Source organism: Fukomys damarensis, unplaced genomic scaffold, assembly GCF_012274545.1.
Source record: "Fukomys damarensis isolate Sample0158 unplaced genomic scaffold, DMR_v1.0_HiC HiC_scaffold_14, whole genome shotgun sequence".
NCBI classification, from domain to species: Eukaryota; Metazoa; Chordata; class Mammalia; order Rodentia; family Bathyergidae; genus Fukomys; species Fukomys damarensis.
Genome location: NW_022900926.1, coordinates 68,470,080 through 68,489,794, shown reverse-complemented (window position 1 = coordinate 68,489,794; position 19,715 = coordinate 68,470,080). Strand labels below are relative to the sequence as shown.

Sequence of the window (19,715 nt, the reverse complement as noted above, 5' to 3'; positions counted from 1 at the left end):
TACCACACACACACACACACACACACACACACACACACACACACAAACTCCAAAGTTATATATTTATTTTTATACAAAGTCAAGTTTTTATATACCGGTAGCATACAAATAGAAAATAAAGTTTTAAACACATACCATTTACCAGTAGCATACAAAATCACATATCTAAGAATGAATGTAAAATAAATGTGCACACCATCTTCATGGAAGAACCACAAAACATTCTTGGAAGAGACTAAAGAGCCTAAGTAAATGAAGGGATATGCCATGTTCAAGAGATAGATTCATATTACCATGATGTTGGGCTTTGTTACCTTTCCAGAAAGTACTGGCTCAAACAAGCAACCATCCTATCACTGTTCATCATTCTGTGGGTGACTGGGGGTCAGCTGGGACATTCTTCTGCTTTCATTGTAAATATGGAGCCTGTAGAAAGATAGTTCTGTCACTGCTCACAACTCATTCTGTGGGTTGACTGGAGCCTGGCTGGATAGTTTTTCTGCTCTCACCTGGGTCACCCAAGCTGCAGTTAGATGGCAGCTGGGACATTCAAGATGGTCCCAATCACTGACCCACATCACTTGGTTGGCACAGCTAGGAGCCTAGGCTCAGCAGGGATTCAGGGATGCCTGGGCTTCTCTCTCTTTTCAGGTAGCACGAGGCTCACCCCTTTCTCCATGGCTACTCCGTGCAATCTCTCCAACAGGGTAGCTTAAGTTCTTATATGACAGTACAAGTATCCCAAAAGTACAGAGTTCAAGATGGCTTCTTATGGCTTGTGTCCAGAACTGAGATGAAATTACTTCCATATTTTGACAGTTAAAGCAAGTCATAAAGTTAACCCTGATTTGATGTGGGAAGGGTCTACACAGGACGTGAACAGCAGGATATGTGGTTCACTGGGAACCACCTTTGGAGATTAGCTACCCATGCTATGTTCCACTCATACTTCCTTCTGAAACACTAAAGCATCACCCTGTCATGACATCAATTCAAAATCCAGTATCTTATCTTTTAAATCGTGTCCAAGTTAACATGGTTATGGCTCCTTGGATGAATACAATGAATTGCGCAGATTGTAAGTTAAAAGGACACAGTATGTCCCCTCCACCCCCATCACAGACACATACAGACACTCCACATACTTTCATAAGATAGGGACAGGACAACCATGGCAGACCTTGCATTCAGCAGGAGGGAAAAGACAGTACTCTGGGGGGTTCCAGATCAATCACTGACCCACAGCAACTCTAAAATCCAATGGGCACATGTTTCTAGCCTTAATATGTGAGAGCAAGGCTCTTGTCCCTACTGCCTGGGAAAGCCTTCCTTTTTCTTTAGAAATATCCCATATGGGCCACTGGTGACTCTTAACCCACTTCCCTCCAGTAGAGTTTGAGGACTTATAGGCCTCTTTTCATTTGGAACTGCCTCTGTCTCCTTCAGCCCAAGCTTATATCATTTTGTAAACAACTTTGTAAGTTTCTCATATAGAAACTGATAAACTCCTTCATATCTATTGCTTAAAAAAAAAAAAACCAAAAAAAAACTCCTGAAACTAAGTGGCTTAAACTGTCAACATCTTATATCATAGGATTTTTTGAATATTCTCAAAAACAATGATAAATTGGTTTATGTTTAAAGTATAAAGAATACTTTGGAAGTCAATAAGGGATAGCTCAGTAGAAAAAAATGCAAAAAGATATATAAATAGGCACTTCAGAAGAGTATTTAAATGAGAGTATATCAATGAAAGAACACTCAATTTTATTAGTTATCAGAGAAATTAAAATTTAAATCACAGTGTGAATACCATTTCAAATGATGGCTAAAATTTTAAAAATGATAAGCAAAATTGGGGTGGGAATATAAATTGTACAAACACTTTGGGAAACAGTTTCTACCTACTAAATCTGAATATAATACACAGCAACTCCACTTTCAGGTAGATGTCCAGCAGAAATGCATTCACCCATATGCACCAAAAGACCTGTGTATGATCGTTTGCAGCAAAATCATTTATAATGCCTCCAAGTGGAAATAACCCTAGTGTCCATCTGCAGCTTAGAAGTACAAATCAACACACATGACATCCAATATGGCAGTGAAAAAGTGAGCAGGAATGGACTGCTTTGTAAAACAGGAAGGATAAAGCTCACAAAATAATAGTAAATGAAAGCAATATGACATAAAAGTGTACATTTTACAGTTGCACTTACATATGATACCAAATTACAATAACAATGATAATAAGGCAAAACTGGTGAGTGTGGAGAAGTGGCCGTGTTTTATTTATTAGTTTGAGTGCCAGTTAGGTCAGTAATTTTTCTTGTAATAATTCACTGAGCTATGCATCTTGGGTAAAAGTTTGTTTTATGAACAGGTAAATGTTAAAAATACACATATATTTTATACAAAGTCATACTACTCAGTCTAGGTGGTGTTGAACTTGGCCTCAAAGTCAATATCCTCTGGCCTCAGCCAGGTGTTGGGATCACAGGTATGCACTGCCATGCCTGGCTAAAAATATTTCACTTGGTAGGGTGCAGAATAGCCAGTTCCTCCCCTGAGAAGCCTGACAGCTGAGTTAGCAATGAGAAGAGTACTCACACCAACCCATCAATGGCAAAAAGTTGTCCTGGAAAGAGGAAGTGGCTTGAGGCCAGGAATAAAAGTGTGTGAAACAGTTTGCCATAAAAGTCATGAGGCTTTCCAAGCAATTTTATGTGAGACTGGGAGGAAAAGGAGTGTGAGATTAAATGGAAGAGGTGGAAAGTTCTTTGTCATGTTGTTTTTTTTAAAAAATTTATTTATAGTATCCTTTAGAAAGACAGTGAGAGGTTTTGGGAAGGGAAACATAGGTTCTGAATTGCATTTTTACAAAGTGTTTCAGGACCACAGTAGGACATCTTGAAAGGGGAATGGCTGGCTGGGATCATAATGAGATCCACACACCTTTTTCAGAGGTCCCTTTTCATCCAACTCTGAAGGCTGAGTGAACGAGGTAATGGGAAAGAATGAACTCTGATGGAAGCAATCTCAGCCACACTGTGTCCTTGATCTCATTAGTACCAGAAAATCATCAGATGAGCAAACCAGGTAGCAGGTACCGTGATCTCAGTAGAAATACTTCCACTGAAGTGTATTAATGATGTTGACCAAATGACTGTCCCCAAACCAAACACACAGGGAACACACACACACACACACACACACACACACTCACTAAAGTGGCTGCCTATTCATTAGTTTGCTACAACTAGCTTTTCCTGTCCTTCATCAAGTCAAAACTAGCTACTCCTAGGACTTTTCTCTTCAAAACCAGTTCTACTAGATATAACACTTGACTCCCATAGCTAGACTTTTAAAGACATATTTTCCCACACTTGCACACTTAGAAATCTAGCTTGTTTAGTCAAACAATGGGGAACTTAGCAAGCATATAAGTAGGCACTCAGCCTCACTATTAATGAGAGAAATGTTAACTAAAATGAAATATTACTGCATAACTATCATATCAAGAGAGACTTAAATGCCAGAGAATGCAACTGTGAGAAGGAAGAACTTGCACACTGAAGATGAGATGGAAAATTGGTCTGACCATCCTGAATTACCATTCATTCATACCATTCAGGGCTGAGACCTATCTATTCTTCAAGCCAGAAATTTCACAGTTTGCAAATTGTCTATAATGAAAAGTTAAATTTTGTACATTTTTTCCAATCTGTTAAGGATCAGTAGTTTTATAAAATAGAATAAAAGCAAATTAATAAAATAAAAATTTAAAACAGACATAATATACACCCCAGAATATTCTTTATCATTAATCCAACAAACATGTTCTGTTGAGTTGCCATTAAAGCTTTGCAATGTTTATTCTCAGTTTCTGTAATTAACTTGCTCTGACTCAGTAAGAGTTTGCGGTCCATAACTTGAGAAGCGCTGCTGTTAATACTGCTGGGCAGAACACTTGCCTTGCATGTTTGCGTCTCTGGCTTTGGTTTCCAACATCCCCAAAACTACCACAAACACTGAAGATAGTTCAATGAAACTGTATCTTTGCAATATTGAAACAGTCTTGTTTTTAAGTACTATAGTTTATTTGTTCAGAATACGTGTAGTTGTAGAGAGAGGAACCTAATCATTTGTATCTAGTTTTAAAGCTCTGTCTTAAAACTTGTCTACCTCACAGTCTTAGAAGGGACAAGGAACTGTCCCCCTTTCACCCCAGGAAACCTGCAGCCCAGGCTGAGCACTTCAGGTACTAATGTGTGTGAATTTAGGGACTTTCAGATCACGTACTTCAACTTCCTCATTATAAAAGAACTAGCCGAGCAAGGCAGACAGCTGGGCAAGACACTCACTGGCAGAGCAGAGGCTGGGCTGAACACCATCTCCATCAGAAAAGCCACAAGCCAGTTAGATGCAAATGAACAGTCAAACAGAAAACAATGGTTTTGGATCATCACTCCTTGTTACTGCAGGTCCAGCTTTCAGGCACTTCAATACAGGCAGTCCCAACCACCACCCCTTCCGGATCCAGTGAAGGTCCATGGGAAGGTGTTAGGAAGCGGGAGCAAAAGCACTGGCTCGGAGTCGGGCGGACTCGGTGTGAATGCCAGTCCTGTTCTGTGCTAAGTCTGCGACCTTGGGACCACACTTACTCACTTGAGAGTGGGAGGAGGAATAAATGTAAGGCATAGGTAGGTAGGGTTCCTCGTACGAGACGGACATATGGAATGGCTACTAAATGTCATTTTTGACCTTCTTTAACTATTAAAGCACAGAACATAAAACGACTCCATGTCTGCCCTGAGGTAGTGAGGCAGATGTGTAAAGATATCAACCACGACTTCAGTATTTTGGAGATAGCAGCGTGAAGACTTGGTTAGTTCAAAAGGCAGCATAGCTTAGAAAGATTGCACACTAATGGCCCCGGTACACCCCATAATATCTCGGATCACAGACCCCCCCAAAACAGACCCAGCCCCTATCTCTCAGAGCACTTCCCTTAAATCAAATACTGCTCCTTTTCTTCACCTGATTTTTATTTCAAATGCTCAGATCCACCTGAAAAATTTGTAGTCTCCTCAGGAGATCAACCAAGGACTCTTGCCTGTGGTAAATTGAGTCCAAATTTCTCACTTCCCTTTAGTAACATCCAAACCCACACTTGGTCTGATGGAAAGTCAAGGGACCACACTCCTCGGCCATTTTATTTGCTTAAACCAATGGAATTTTAGTCAAGGCAGCAAGAGCAGAAACTCAAGCTGCTCTTGCACAAGGGTTTTGCTCTTTTGCTCTTTGCTGACCCACCAAATACTGTGATCTGCAGAGGAGGTAAGCCACAGAGCAGATCTGACTCCAACCGTCAGTGTAGAACTGGGAACCCAACTCTGAAGCAAGCTCAGCCCAGCAGACTGGTTGTTAACTTATAGACCACAAGCTTAAGGATCGTTGTTTTAAGTTTCTCTTTCTTTGAGTAATTTGTTGCATGATATTATTGGATCAGTAGCTGATGATACATCTCCCAGATGAAAGCTTTTGTAATAACTACTCTTCCCTGGCCAAACAAACTGCATCCTCCTTTGATCCATTGTACCTCTAGTTTGTTTGTACTGACTTAAATTCCTTGGGAGCAGGTCTTATTTGATGTTTATCTATGACCACTAGAGTGACCTCTAGTGTAATGTCCATAACATAGTAGGCTTTTAACACTTTTTAATAAAAAGAATATTAAAGAGATGGATACACCATCCCAAAACTATTATCTTAAAATGGGGACAGGTAAAGGAGAAGAAGATATTTTGCAACTGTCATGAAATTTACAAGGGGTCAAACTTTGTTAGTAAACTGAATGAACCATATTTTTCATACATATATATACTTTTCTCCAGGTATCTGCAATGCTTTTATGATGAATGTAACAAAAAATATATTTCAAGGTAATAAGAAACTTGTAGTTGCCTGTTGATGATGGCTACGAAAGAACAATTCATCTCAAGTGAGGTATGAAAAGTTTTGACATTAACAAGAAGCCTTCACATTTGAAAATGTTGCAAATAACGTTCTACATCATTTTTAAAAAAGAAGCGATAAAGAATTCATCATTGTCCTGAGTCTTTCTTGCTTGTCGACTAGTAGTCCTTGTAGCAGGGATTTGTTGTGTCTTCCTGGGTTATTCTTTCCTGAAACTCCAGGTCACTGCACATTTACATCATAAGGGCAGGGCTGCTGTCAGACTTCAAAACACCATGAAGAAAATTACAAGTTTTCATTCTTTCTCCACCCTCCCTGTCACAAAAGCTGTCACACCACTGCATTATCCTGCTCAGCCTTGGATTGTAATTATAGCCATTGCCACTAGCCTTCTCTCCAAAGAGAGGCATTTTAACAGGGAGACGCTCATATACACAAAAGAGAACACTGCCAGCATGGGAGTAATGACTGAATGCTGATGGTCTGTAATACGAAAACTGCATGCTGAGTGTGGCAGGAAGTTGGCCTAAACCATGAGCCGTCTTGTCTCAGAAGTTTGTGGAACTATTGAAGTTATTTTCTGCTCTCTAAATGTATTTTACCTTTTATTCTAATTTATTTAAAGGCTGGCATCTCTAATGTACAGCAGGAATACTCGAAACTCAGAAACACTTCTGAGTTCAAAGTCATGTTATGGGTGGGAGCCGGGCAGACAGGACAGGGAGGGAGAAGTGCTAGGCCGAGAGTGACTTCACTTGGAATCTTTACCCACAGGCAGCTTTCAAGATATCGACGGGAGCCATCATCCAGCATAGCTCCCAGGGGATGACAAAACCAATAGGAGATTCAGGGAAGAATATTTTAATAGTATTTATTGAAGAACATGAGTGTAAGTGCATGAATGATAGCTGTTTTATTTTACCCACCCCTTTAGTTCACCTGATTGTCCTCCCTTGAAAGCTGTATGCTCCCATGGAGATGGACGACCTCCTATTTCCCAAACCTCCTGTTTCCACTTGCTGTGGCTTCTGGACCCCTTTCCTTCTCATGCAGCACCATCGCCGTCAAGTGGCTATTCGACCTGCAAGTCTCCACTCAAGCTCCTACTGCTCCGTTCTCCAGAAATACTCTACACACGTGTCACAGTCCCAGACTCATTCTGTCGACATTTTCTCAAAGGCAGGAACCTCGTTTCTTAATCATTGCAACCCAGGCAACTGGTTCCACGTCTGACACATCTTAGTATCAATAAGAAATTGCTGATTAATTTTTATGCTATTTGATTCTTCCAGTACATTTCAAAACAAAATGTAATTAACTTCACTGCAGGATGATCTCATCTATTATTCGTTATTTAGATGTTCTCTTTCCCCTGTACATAGCAGCCCTTCATCCTATCCCAGAATGGATCCAGCAACAAGATGAGTAAGTTCTGGGTGCTGGGGTTGAGAGAACCTCAGTGGGGCTGACATCATCACATTTACCTGGGGAAGGAACACAATGGAATATAGAGGACATTTCAGGTTAGAGAAGATCATTGTAGTAGTGAAGAAAAATACTGTTACAGATCTTAATTCAGATTGGGGCAATGGAACTAGAGTTGAGGATGTATATTGTTGCATATATTTCTGAGGTAGCCCGTACCAGATTGGGTGTCTCACTGAGAAAGATGGAAAGGACAGAAGGAATCTCAGGTGACTTCATTTAGTTAATGTGGGCAAATTGTAAGTCCATCACTACAGTGGGGATACAGGGGAATCAGTCCATCCGCAGAAGGGTGGAGCCCTGAGTTCAATGTTCTTTGTCAGAAGCAGGAACCCTGTGGGTCATCCAGAAGATGCCTGCCCACTGGTGGACAATTGTTTCAGAGCTCAGCAGAGACATCTGGAATGAAGAAACAGAATTTAGTGCCATTAGTGAGCAAGTAGAAATTAAAATTTAGGTGACGACTTAATTTGTGCAAGGATAGGGCATGAAGCAGTGGTCTTGGTTGCAGGGAGAGGAAGGTATAGCATGGGTGTTTCTCTCCCTGGAAATGGCAGACAGCACACTAAAGCCACATGACTTCTATTACTAAATATGAGTAGTGGCAGCTTTAAAGAAGTGAATTATTGAGAAGACTTACAGCCTGTTCCTAGGGGTGGCTGTATATAATTTGAAAAGCTCCCTACATATTCTGATATAATCTCATATCATGAGAACCACTGTTGAATATAATTCCAGAACCACACCTTTGACTTTCCAACTGCATTCTACACTGCTGGAGACCAAGTATTTCTATTGCTCCAATCTATATCCCCAGTGCTCAGCACGGAGTCCGCAAGAATAAGGGATTAAATGTCTTATGAGTCACCTGACCTCATTTATCATCCATTTCACGAGGAAGCATTTGTCTCTGACATTTTAAAGGTGACGGAGCTGCTGGTTGTAGCATGGGGCTAGTGAGAGGTTGCTCCAGTATGGTGGCCCGCTCAGTCCAAAGTTCTTAAGGACATCACCTTTCTCCATCCCTAAATCTGACACTGTCTTCAAGAGGCAGGACAGGAGAAGCATTTAGAAACTGGCTTGTGCAACTTGCCCTCTCACTCCCTCCTAACACACGCTTTGAAATTATAGGGTGAGAAAAACACTAGCAGAGGGGATAATCCATAGTGGACTCACAGGAGAGACACTCAGCTAACTGGAGAACAGAAGGAACAACTGACTGAAGGAGACGCATGCTGCAATGTTTGATAAGCCCCTCCCCTTTATCTGATTAAACGAGGAGTTTATTTTCACATGTTTCTTGCACGAATAATAGGATTTTTCAAACAGGAAATTAAAAGCTGTGATATGTCCTTGGCTGTTCTCTTGCCATAAAACAGATATGAGGATGATGTATTTATTTTTATTTTATTTTTTAAAGCCAAATGGTAAAGACTGTCTTTCTAATGAATTCTTTTGTTACAAACAGGTCTTTAATGACACTTGTTCTATGAACCGTTAACTGATTTTGCTGGTGTTTTTCCGCTATCAACTGGTTTTGCTGATGTCCCTTGAAGACCAAGATAAAATTAATTACTCTGGATCACAACTCACAGAACATATTTCACAGCTACCTTGCTTTAGTATAAAACAATGACAAAATGAAAATATGCCTTTAGATCTGAGATAGCATGTACTATTTACAAAGCATGTTGCATAAACTTTTCATCTTTTAAAAAAATAAAAACTCAAATACTCATCAAAGCTGAAACAAAGTCTCTGTACATCTTCCCATGACGCTTGATGTGATCTTTTCTACTCATTGGCTCATGGATTTTTTTTTCTTTGCCTGGGAGCCCTATTTTCTATAGCGTTTCTACTATCTGACTTCAACTGCTCGAACTGCTCAAAATTCTTTCCCATCGTCTGGGTGTGTCTTTTTCTTTTGTGTGTACACTTCACAAAGCAGAATAGTAGTCACTAAAACAATAGCTTCAACAATTATTACAAGAAAGGCTTTGGGGGCACCAAAAAGCTCAGAACAACAAATTCAAGCTGTTCCTTGCTCTCGCCGAGTTGGAATGCAGCACGGTACCAGTAGGATCCCCAGCTTCTTCCAGAAGGTGCTTTATCTTGAGCTCTGTTTCACTGAGGTCTGCTCCCCTGACAACATATTTATCATTCAGGTGAGCATCAGTGGGACCTCGTACACTCCCATTACTTCTGTACCAGGTCCGATGCGCAGAAAATCGATTTTGACATTTACTCCCCAGGGCAGTGGAGCCCCACACATAAACCAATGGCTTGTTTTTCTGTGAAGTTTAGGAACTTCGACATTAAATGTTCCCCTTTGTTCTTTTTCTTCCTCAGGGAGACAAGTATAGCTTTCCACTTGTTGCTGTTAATGGTGGTCAACGGATATTGGGTACATAGAGTGTTTCCTGTTACAGTAAAAGAATAATTCTTTTTTAAAAAATAATAATTCTTAAGTAGCACATCATCCTTTGTTGACCGATCAAATCAAATCCCCTGATGTTGGGAACTGGTGAGTCATGACAGAACTTTGCAAAGTGATACTTTGTTCTATCGGCACACTGGCAGTTCAGGGAGTGCTATGTTATGAATCTCCTGGGAAAAGTTAGAGTATTTGGCCATCATTCCTTCTCGAACAGGTAAAGTTGTAAAAGGTGAGCCAACACACCCTCCTACCGGGGCCAAGTTTCCCTGGGATGTGCTTTTAAGCAAAAGATCCAGCTCAGAATCACACGCTGCAATCAGCTGCCAAGCCCCTCTGCGTCCTTCCCTCTGGCACCGCTCCAGGCTCTCTTGCCTAGGTGACATTAGTACTACCACAGGACGTCTGTCCAGCTTCCACGGAACAGGGGAGGAGGCAGGGCAGAAGCGGCAGCCCAGCTGCTTGCTCCCGCTGAGGCCACTGCTCTCTGGGTCGCCGCCCACACCCACTGTCTGAGTCCTCCGCACCTAGCCGGCCGGTTTCTCCCAGCCAGTCCGGGCAGCGCAGGCCAGGGCGGAGTGGCCGGCACCCCAGCTCCCGATGGTGTTGTATTTAATATGTACAGCATATACTAAGAAGAGGAAAATGCAGGTAGAGGAACAGGGTTAGGGAAGAAGTTTTATGATGGAAAATTCTGCAGGGGACAGGATGGAGGCTCTAGGTCACTGATGGCGAACTTTTAGAGACAAGTTCCCAAACTGTATCCCCAAACCCACTTATTTACCGCAAGGTATCCACCCTGCGTTTAAACCTGAATACTGAGGTTTTCGTTTAGAAAAAACAACTCACACATTAACATCTTTTGTCTTAAAAGTTAAACACAATAACACAAGTGCCATAGGTTCATCAGCACTGTCCTAGGTCATCTCTGGTTCCAGAACAAACAATTTCGGAGCTGTACCACCTACTAGGTCCAAAGCAACCTGTTTCTCAGCTGGCTGGAGCTCTTCTTGTAGAGCTGTGCAGAAGCCTCTCCTGGAGAAAGGAAAACCCTGGCAATCCAGAAAAGCTCAAGGAGCCATCTCAAGCTCCATAAGCTCATGGACTGTGGGTCTGATCTGAGATTTGTATGTGTGAGAGAAGCTTCAGTTAAGCAGAGATGCAAGACACCAGGAGGTCAAAGGGCCAAGCATGCTTAGAATTAGTGCTGTTTTACTAAATCCAGTGCCTCCAAAGGCAAGGTGTTGGAAGGGTGGAAAACAGCCCACTCCTCCCGTCAGGGAATGCAGGCTGGCAGGCTGCAAGCCATGCAGAGGTACAGAGTTCAGAGGTAACGGGAGGCAGGAGAAGGGAACCCCAAGAAAGGAGCATGCCAAAGACCAGACTTGCACTTACGCTTTTGCTGAGGGCTAGCTACACATCAGGAAGAGGGAAGGATTCTCTTTTTCATTACCGTAGACCTGGAAGCCTTCACCAAGCTTCCTGGGCTAGAACTGCCTTCTCCTTTCTCTGTGCTTCCGGTTTCTCCGCTCGTACTTCATCTATAACACCTGCTCTTGCAGTTACCTGTTTAGACTCCTGGATTTAAGCCCTTGAGAAGGAAATAACCTTTAGTATTAATCGAAGGTATTGGTTACTTTAGAATGATTTCATTTTAATCTTGTATCAAGTTGTGAGGTAAGCACTGTTATTCTCCTCAGCAAACTAAGGCCTAGAAAGTTGAATGTTTTGCTCACCTTTACAAAGCCTAAGGAGCAGGGTAGAGATTACAGTTTAGGTCTGTTAAAATCCAGAATCTTTTCCTTCAGAAACTCCCTGCATCTCATGAGACCTGCAGTCATGTCCTTATATCATATTCCCTTTCCCAGTGGGCACTGCAGATATAGATATTTTTAGTTTGGGAGTCTTTCTATGGGGCTGTCAGTTTTGACGGAATTGACTTCAGGGCATCGTCACTAAGCGAGGCCATATGTTTAACAGGGCCATACCCCATACAGACCCTGTCTGCTTTCTCAGATTCTCTCAGCTGTCTCCTTGTGTTCTCAGGTTGTGCCCCCGCTTCTGCCCGCCTGCTACAGCACCCTGGATCAGGTGACAAGCCACATGTTAGGGCTTGGAGCTGGCCCTGAGCCCCCGAAGGGCTGATGGCACCACACCGACTGGGAATGGGGTCCCAGTGAGGAGGAAACTCAATCAAAGCTAGGTGGGAGAGAAGAGCGAGCCAGGCAGATGAATTTGCCACCATTTTCCTCCTGCAACCATTGTGGAATAGGTCCCTGAGACTGGGGAACAGATGGTGTTCAGCAAAAAACGGTGCTTTCTGAGTTAGCTGAGAAGTGGTGGCCAGCAGCGTGGTAACGTGATGCTTCATACAGCCACTTTTCCTGATCTTGCTTCCTACTTTTCTTTTTGGTACCGGGATCAAACCCAGGACTTTGTACTTGTGAAGCAGGTGGCAGCACCACTGAGTTAAATCCCCTGTCCTCTTGCTTCCATTCTTGCCTTCCCTGCACTGCCGTGGGCTTGTCCTCCGTGCCCACCCCAAGTGAAATGTCAGCATTGAGACAAGCAATAAGAATATATCCTAATAGGAATAATCAAATAAGCTCCTACAAATATGTACCAAGCAGCATAGATATGAAAACCATTTACCTTTGCACCTTGTTTTACTTGATTTTTCCCATTTTTGTTAGTATATGATTGCCATATATAATCAATATGTTCATAGTGGGAATTTGGTTCATATACATACTGTACCTTGATTCTTTTTACTTTCCCTTCCTCGGTCCTCTCTCCTGTCTCCTCCCAGCTCCACAGTCTACCTTAAAGCTATTCATAAAGAAAAAAAATGCCAAAGGAATTTGCCAGGAAGAGACTGGCAAAAAGTGGGAGATTTTAATATGCTTCCCCAGAAGCTGATAGAAATATTTCAATACTCCTCCCTTTAAAACTGATTTTTTTTAAAAGACCCACACAAATTGGTAGATCTCTACTAGATTTAAAGAAGTTAAAAGATGTAAGTTATCTTTGAAAACTCAAAGGTTCTGGGAATCTTATTAAATAGACATAGCACAGTTCTGACGAAAACACAAGGATGGGAGTGCTGAAAGATACCACCGCAGGACCTTTTGGGACACTGTAAGAAGGACAGTGCCTGTGCTTGGAGTCAGGCCACAGGGTGGGGCACCTGAGGTTCTGTGTAAAGACACTGACCCTTGGCCCCTGACTCCACAGCAGAAACTGCCATGGACTGAACACACGCAGAGTATTAGAGTAGAAGGTAATGTCTCAAAATTTGCATTTTTTTTACCCCTAGTCCTCTTTTAGGGGTAATTGTAACTGTTGAGAACTCAGAAAACTCTCAAGGAAGTTATCTTGATGTCCATGCCTTTTATTGTTATTTTATGCACATGGAATTCTTGGCGGTCTCTGAGTGAATAAGCATGAAGTTTATTCTGTTTTTTTCTTCTTGTTCACATTTGATTATTATTCATTTGAATTCCTTTATTTCTGAACATCTTAGTTGAAGGTTTTTGGTGGCATACTTTATTGATTTAAAAAGCACTTCATTTTTTTCATTATATAAAAGTAATGTACACTTATCCTGGAAAATGTGGTAAATCTAGAAAAGCAGAGAGGGAAAAATTAAAATTTATTCTTCCACTCAGTGCTAGACACTTTCACATTTTAAAATTTTTATTTTAGTTTGTTGTAGCACTGGGGATCGAATACAGGGCTCATGCATGCTAGGCAAAGACTGCCACCGACATATCTCCCCTACCCTTTCACATTTTTAAGGCCCTGTGACAGCGTTTTGAAGCTTACAGACTAGATTTACCTGAAATTTTTAGGCCAGGCCTTTTGCTCCCCTTGTCGTCTTTTCTTTCTGCCCTTCTTCCTTTCCTTCCCTCCCATTTCCTTGACATCTTGCCCTTTTGTCACTAAACAATAAAGAGGAATGGGGAAATTAAAATTTCAAATCTCATTATAAGTATTTCACTAACCCGGAAAACTTAAGTATAATATATCCATGTGGGAAGACAAGGATTTGTCCAGCAAGTGTGATAATAAAGGCAGCTAGCAGCTCTCAGGTATGGGTTAGGAGAGAAGCAGCTGTTAGGTTTTTCAAAAAGCTCACTTCTCCCCAGCTGACGGCGTTACCAGCCCACACCTCTCCAGAGCCCAGGCTGCCTTGCTCGGTGCTAACAGTCGCAGCTCCCACTCTGCGCCGAGCCCTGACAAAGCCACTTCACACAGAGTGTTTCGTTTCATGTTTACAGCAGTCACGTGACAGAGGTCAACCACAACATTACTTTTATTTTGCCGATGAAAAGACTGAGGCACAGAAATAGCCCTGTGAGTGAGGTCTCCGTAGAGGAATTTTTTAAAAAGTAACATCGCTTACCCTCCCAGAAATTATAGTCCCCTTGGCTCATCAGACTTTTCTTCCTTGAAAAATTGCCAGTCTGGGTTTCTGAATCCAAGCAGTAGGCAGTAGCTCACAGTCACTTCGCGAGCGCTCTTCCCTACGTTTCTCCTGATGCTCACAGAAGTCTGCCGGGAACAACACAGGCCTGTGGTTCTACAGTTGAGGCCTTCGCTGGGGTCAGCTCAGGAGGTGGGGTAGGGCGCTTCCTGTTGAGGTGCACAGAGCCCTGTCCCTACAAGTACCAGGTTGGAGTCTGTCTCGGCAAGTGGACAAAATAAAACCGGGTTCTGCCTGCTCTTCCTGACCTACGCTCAAGGACTGATGTTAAGGATGTGTTTCATATTCATTCATTCATTCTTTCTTTCTCTTTTTTTTTGCAAGTTCGTTTTGTTTGTTTGTTTGTTGGTTGGTTGGTTTCTCATTTTTTGGAGACAGGGTCTCACTATGTAGTTGAGACTGACCTGGAACTCACTATGTAGCCTAGGCTGGTCTGGAACTCAGAGATCCTCCTGCCTCAGCCTCCCGAGTGCTGGAATTACAGGTGTGCGCCATTACACCCAGTGTTTTGCAAGTTCTTTATGATGACACTTGGGAGGTTGTCTCTCTGGTCTCAGTTACAGAAATAATAAATAATAGGGCCGGGGATTCAGCTCAGTGGTTCCGCCGCCTGCCTTGCCAGTGCAAGGACCCGAGGTCCATCCCCAGTACTCCCCCCCAAAAAAGGAAGAAATAATAAACTTGTTTTTATTTTGGAACACTTTATTTTGCTACAGTAAAACTTACAGTACAATTAGTGGTTCTCTTGTGTCCTAGCAATGAATGGCTCATATTTCAGATAGGAACCTGTAGCGTGGATTTTTGACTCCTGTTTTGTCTCATTTTCCGCTTATTTTTCATTTGGCTTCCTTTCTTTGCTGTTTTATCTAAAATTTAATTTTCTTCTTTGGCACACTTATCCATAGAGTCCACTTTACATTTTGTATGAAATAAAACAGGATACAAATAAATAAATCAGATTGTTAGTCCCCATACACTAAATGTTAAATAATCATGGTTCAGATCAGTAAAGACAGCAAAACTGTAGAAAATGTATTTACTGCCAGTCTGTGTTAAATTGGATTTGTGTGCCAAACCCAATTTGCAAAGCCTTCCCAATCTCATTTTCAGGCACATATATCATGGTAGCATTTGACAGCATATTTTGTTTCTACCTTTCTGCTTTCCATCTTAAAAACAGAACTGTCTGGGTGTGGAGCCTCAGCAAGCAAAATTTTTCACTTTTTTTTTTTCCTATACAGATTGCCCAATCTACTACAGACTAGGTCTAGGTATTTGTGATAATACCCACAATTCTTTTTTACTAAGATTGTTATCGATCATAGATTTGTTTAAGGTTTTAAAAAGTTCCTTCCTAAACAAACTCATGGAAGAGAGAAAGAAGAAAACCAAAGTGCTACTCAAAACACTTCCTTGAGATGTTTTTCAAGGTCCAAATAATCATGTTTACAAGCTGCACAGGACACAAGATTTTTATAAGCTCCAAGAAAAGTCTAACAAGCAACAGAATTTAGAAGCCAGTGGCTACTATCATTGTTTTTGTGTCGCAACTCATCTAAAAGTGACTGGCAGGGCCAGGGATTTAGCTCAGTTGTTCCACCGCCTGCCTCACAAGCACAAGGACCCGAGCTCAATCCCCGGTACCAAAAAAAAAAAAAAGATTAAATGTGACCTGCAAAGTTTTGGTAGAAAATTTGCCTAAGCCTTGAGCCTTCCACCTGAAGGGAACTTCAGAGGTTTCAAGTCACTGTCTACCTGTTTTCTGTAATTTCTCTGGGATTTTACTCTTATGATTTCCCTCAATGAAAAAGTCCAGTGATCAAACACAGACAGAACAAATAAATTACTTATGGTAACACAAAATCTATACAGTAAGTTTAGTCCCAGATAGTGCAAAGTAGAAAGAACACCTCAAACTAATATTAAAAGCTGCTTTGTGGGTTGAGGCACCACACCTGCCTTGCAAGCAAAATGTCCTGAGTTCGATTTCCAGTATGGAAAAAAAAAAACAGCTTTGTAAAAATGAACAAATAATTTTTAAAAATTATAAAAATATGTAGCGTCCATAGGAAAAGAATGATGAAAATTTACTAGATGCATAATAGAAAACTGAAATGAATGATAAAATTCAGCATAGTCTTGGATTGAAGAACTAGAAATACAATATAGTTACCTGGATGGCTGAAGACGTTACACTGCTATTTGAATCCCAGCTTTCTAGCGGCATTCCTACTTTATCTCTGAAAACTTTCCAACACTAGCTATTCTTCCCTGATTAATGTCTTGAACTTGGGCTGTGACTCACTGATGTACAGGAAGACACAACACACCTTCCAGCTGCACAAGGGCAGAGGAATAGTTTCTGGAAATCTGAAGCAAATGTGGCCTCCATGTGATCTAGAGCGGTGATTCCCAGACTTCAGTGTGCAAGTCACCTGGTGACCTAGCTAAGAGCAGATTCTGATTCCTTAAGTGTGGGACTGGCCTGAGATTCTGTGCAAGCTCATGATATGCTGGCCCTGCTGTTCTTCACACTGACTGCAGTTATAGGGCAAAAGATCTCAATTTCTCCAGCTGTGAGAGCTATTAATCCTTCTTCAGGTGTTCTGCCCACATCATGTTTCTTTCTGCAGCTCTGTGTCTTTCTATGAGTCTCAACCTCCTGTCTCACTTACAGTCACACCTTACACACAAATTCCACAAGAGAAAAGACCCAATTGATTTATTCCAAGGCAATGGACACATATGGGCATCTTCTGACATGTTCTTTCAACCTTCTAAATGTTTTACAGGGAACTGGCATTACTTATGCAATCATAAAAATTATTTTCTGCTATTTATAAATATTAGCATTATCACTTTGGCTGTTTTTTATGCAATATTGAGGAGAAAAAAGCTCTTCAGAGACCCACAGAGCTGGAAAGAGAAATGCAAATTAGAGAGTCAAAGAACAGAGCACAGGGCAATAAAGAATGCACTCTAAGTGTACAGCCAACATGTTTGGAAGGAAGTACTGGTTTCCACCGCCGCCAGAAATTCACCCTTTCACCTGTCTGACTCTGCTCTGCAGCTCTGAGTTTAGCACTAGAGGGCTGGAAAGCCAGGCCACTTGTCTTCTCATCTACAGCTGTTCCCTTCTTGAGACAGTTTACAGAGCCTCTGCTGCCCACTGCACATGGTCACTTGTGAAGAGAACTCAGTTAAAAGAAACAAGAGAGGAATCCCTGATTTCGGGTTAATCAGTGGGTGACTGAAATGCCTCACATAATATCCCTGCTAATTACCAGTGCAAGGCTTCACCAGCCCCAGATGATAGGTTTTGAAAGCCATTTCAATTTTGAACTCAAGTAATTTTGACAGAGGAACAGGTGTCCAACATGATACGGTAGGTGGTAAACCAGTGACAACCTTGCCTTCTGCACAGATCTCCAGGATTTGACCAAGATGGCTGCATACAATAGTCCTCTGATCCTCTAGGGTTCAAAGCTGAAGAGTGTTTCCACTTTTGCTAGGTTGCTGTGTCTACTTCAGGAGTGAAAGGGACTCTCCCTACCCTGGGGCTTGGCCCTCCCAGTGTGTCACCAAGGTTTAAAAGCAGCTGCCTGAGAAGCAGGAGGTCCAAAAGACTATTTCCTGCCTACATCCACCCGGCCATTCACTGATCTGCCTCATCAACAATCCCAGATTTGACATCGGATACAAACTGGCACTTGCCTGAAGGTCAGCCTTGAGGGTCTCTGCCCATAGTTCAGTCAGGAGGACAGCCCTCTCTTCTGCCCTATGAAGGGTTCTTGCAAGCCCAGCCCCTTGTTTTCTTGCTAGAAATGTTCAGGGCACACATAGGCTGCTGTGAGCTCTTATGCACTGCTGAAAGTTTTAAACAGGCAGGACACCACCCTTTATCCATTCAGCACAAAAACTGTACAATGCACTGTATAGACATCATAACACTGTGTAATTTGAGCCAACTGATAAGTATATCTACTTTAATTTTATTGACATATGCTTCTATGTTTCTTTCTAGTGGCATCCCTACTTTATCTCTAAAACCTTCAAACACTAGCTATTCTTCCCTGATGTAATAAAGTCTCTTTGGTGGCTTCAGAATATCTAATTCCATTTTTATACATTATTATAGTGGTTCAAAGAAATCAGAATTTTTAAAAGAAAGAAATTCAATGTGACGAAGAAGAACAGAAGAAAATGCCACACTAGGTGAAGGTGAAGGTAAAGAGTGTCTTGAGGACAAGAGAAATGTCAAATGGTTAATTTTTAAAATGTTTAGTGAAAATGTGTGATATAATCTCCCTCTGCTGTCTCTTTTGTAAAGTTGCTGGTGAAGTGTACATGGGATACTATTGACTTCATGTGAGTGGAATACTTAAGAGGATGTGAAGATTTATTGAGTCCCATGTAGATGTGAAGGAAGCCCAAAGATAGCACTTGTGGGCACAGGAACTGAATCAGAGAATACAGGTATGTTTGTCCAGGTAATGCACTGTTGGTAATGCTAGTGTGCTACTAGCACTGCAACATTAATGTTGTCCCTAAAACTGTGATGTTCTCAGTCTGCTCAACTATCTGTGCTGCCCCTAAATTAAGAGTTAGTTAAAAACATATTTGATTATGGTAGATGTAGATATACATTAGATATAGATCAAAGTATACAGCATCTCCTCTGTGTATGGCTAAGGTTTTATTCCTGCCTAGAATTTTCTATGTACTAGATATAGGGAAGGTAAAATTAACAGGAATGTAAAATATCAATAAAATAAAGTGTTACATTCTTAATATTTATTGCTCATTTGGAATAAAATCAACATTTTCAACATCAAGTATTTGCTTATAAAATCTAAAAAATAACACCAGAAAGAAATTCCTATATGAACTACAATGAAAATACCAGTAGAACTCTAGAACAAAAGTAAACTTTCCTTCAACTGTCACACCGCAGGCAGTCTTCACACATGACAACATATTCCATACAAACGTCTCACTTACACTGACAGCACATGTGCTTAGATTCCCTTCCTGTGTGGTAAGCCATTCTAGTCATCTCTCTCATCTTCCTCTTTTGTCAAGAGCTTCTTACGTATTGTACAATGTGCACTTAGCAGGAACATAAAATACAATAAAATAAAATATCAAATATGTAATGGGTGTTTATAATAGACATCAACATTTCACATCAGCTATTTACAAAACCTGAAAGATAACATCAGAAATAAATATCTATGTGAACTACAGTGAAAATATGAACAAAAGTCTACCACAGAAATAATCTTTGCTTTAATTGTCATGGCCATCGCACAGGACAAATATCACACTGAT

General features: G+C 41.3%; 1 pseudogene; it reads right to left on the bottom strand.

Moving 5' to 3' along the window:
* Positions 1 to 9,270: 9,270 nt before the first annotated feature.
* LOC104865445 lies at positions 9,271 to 14,296 on the bottom strand (annotated as a pseudogene).
* Positions 14,297 to 19,715: the final 5,419 nt, after the last annotated feature.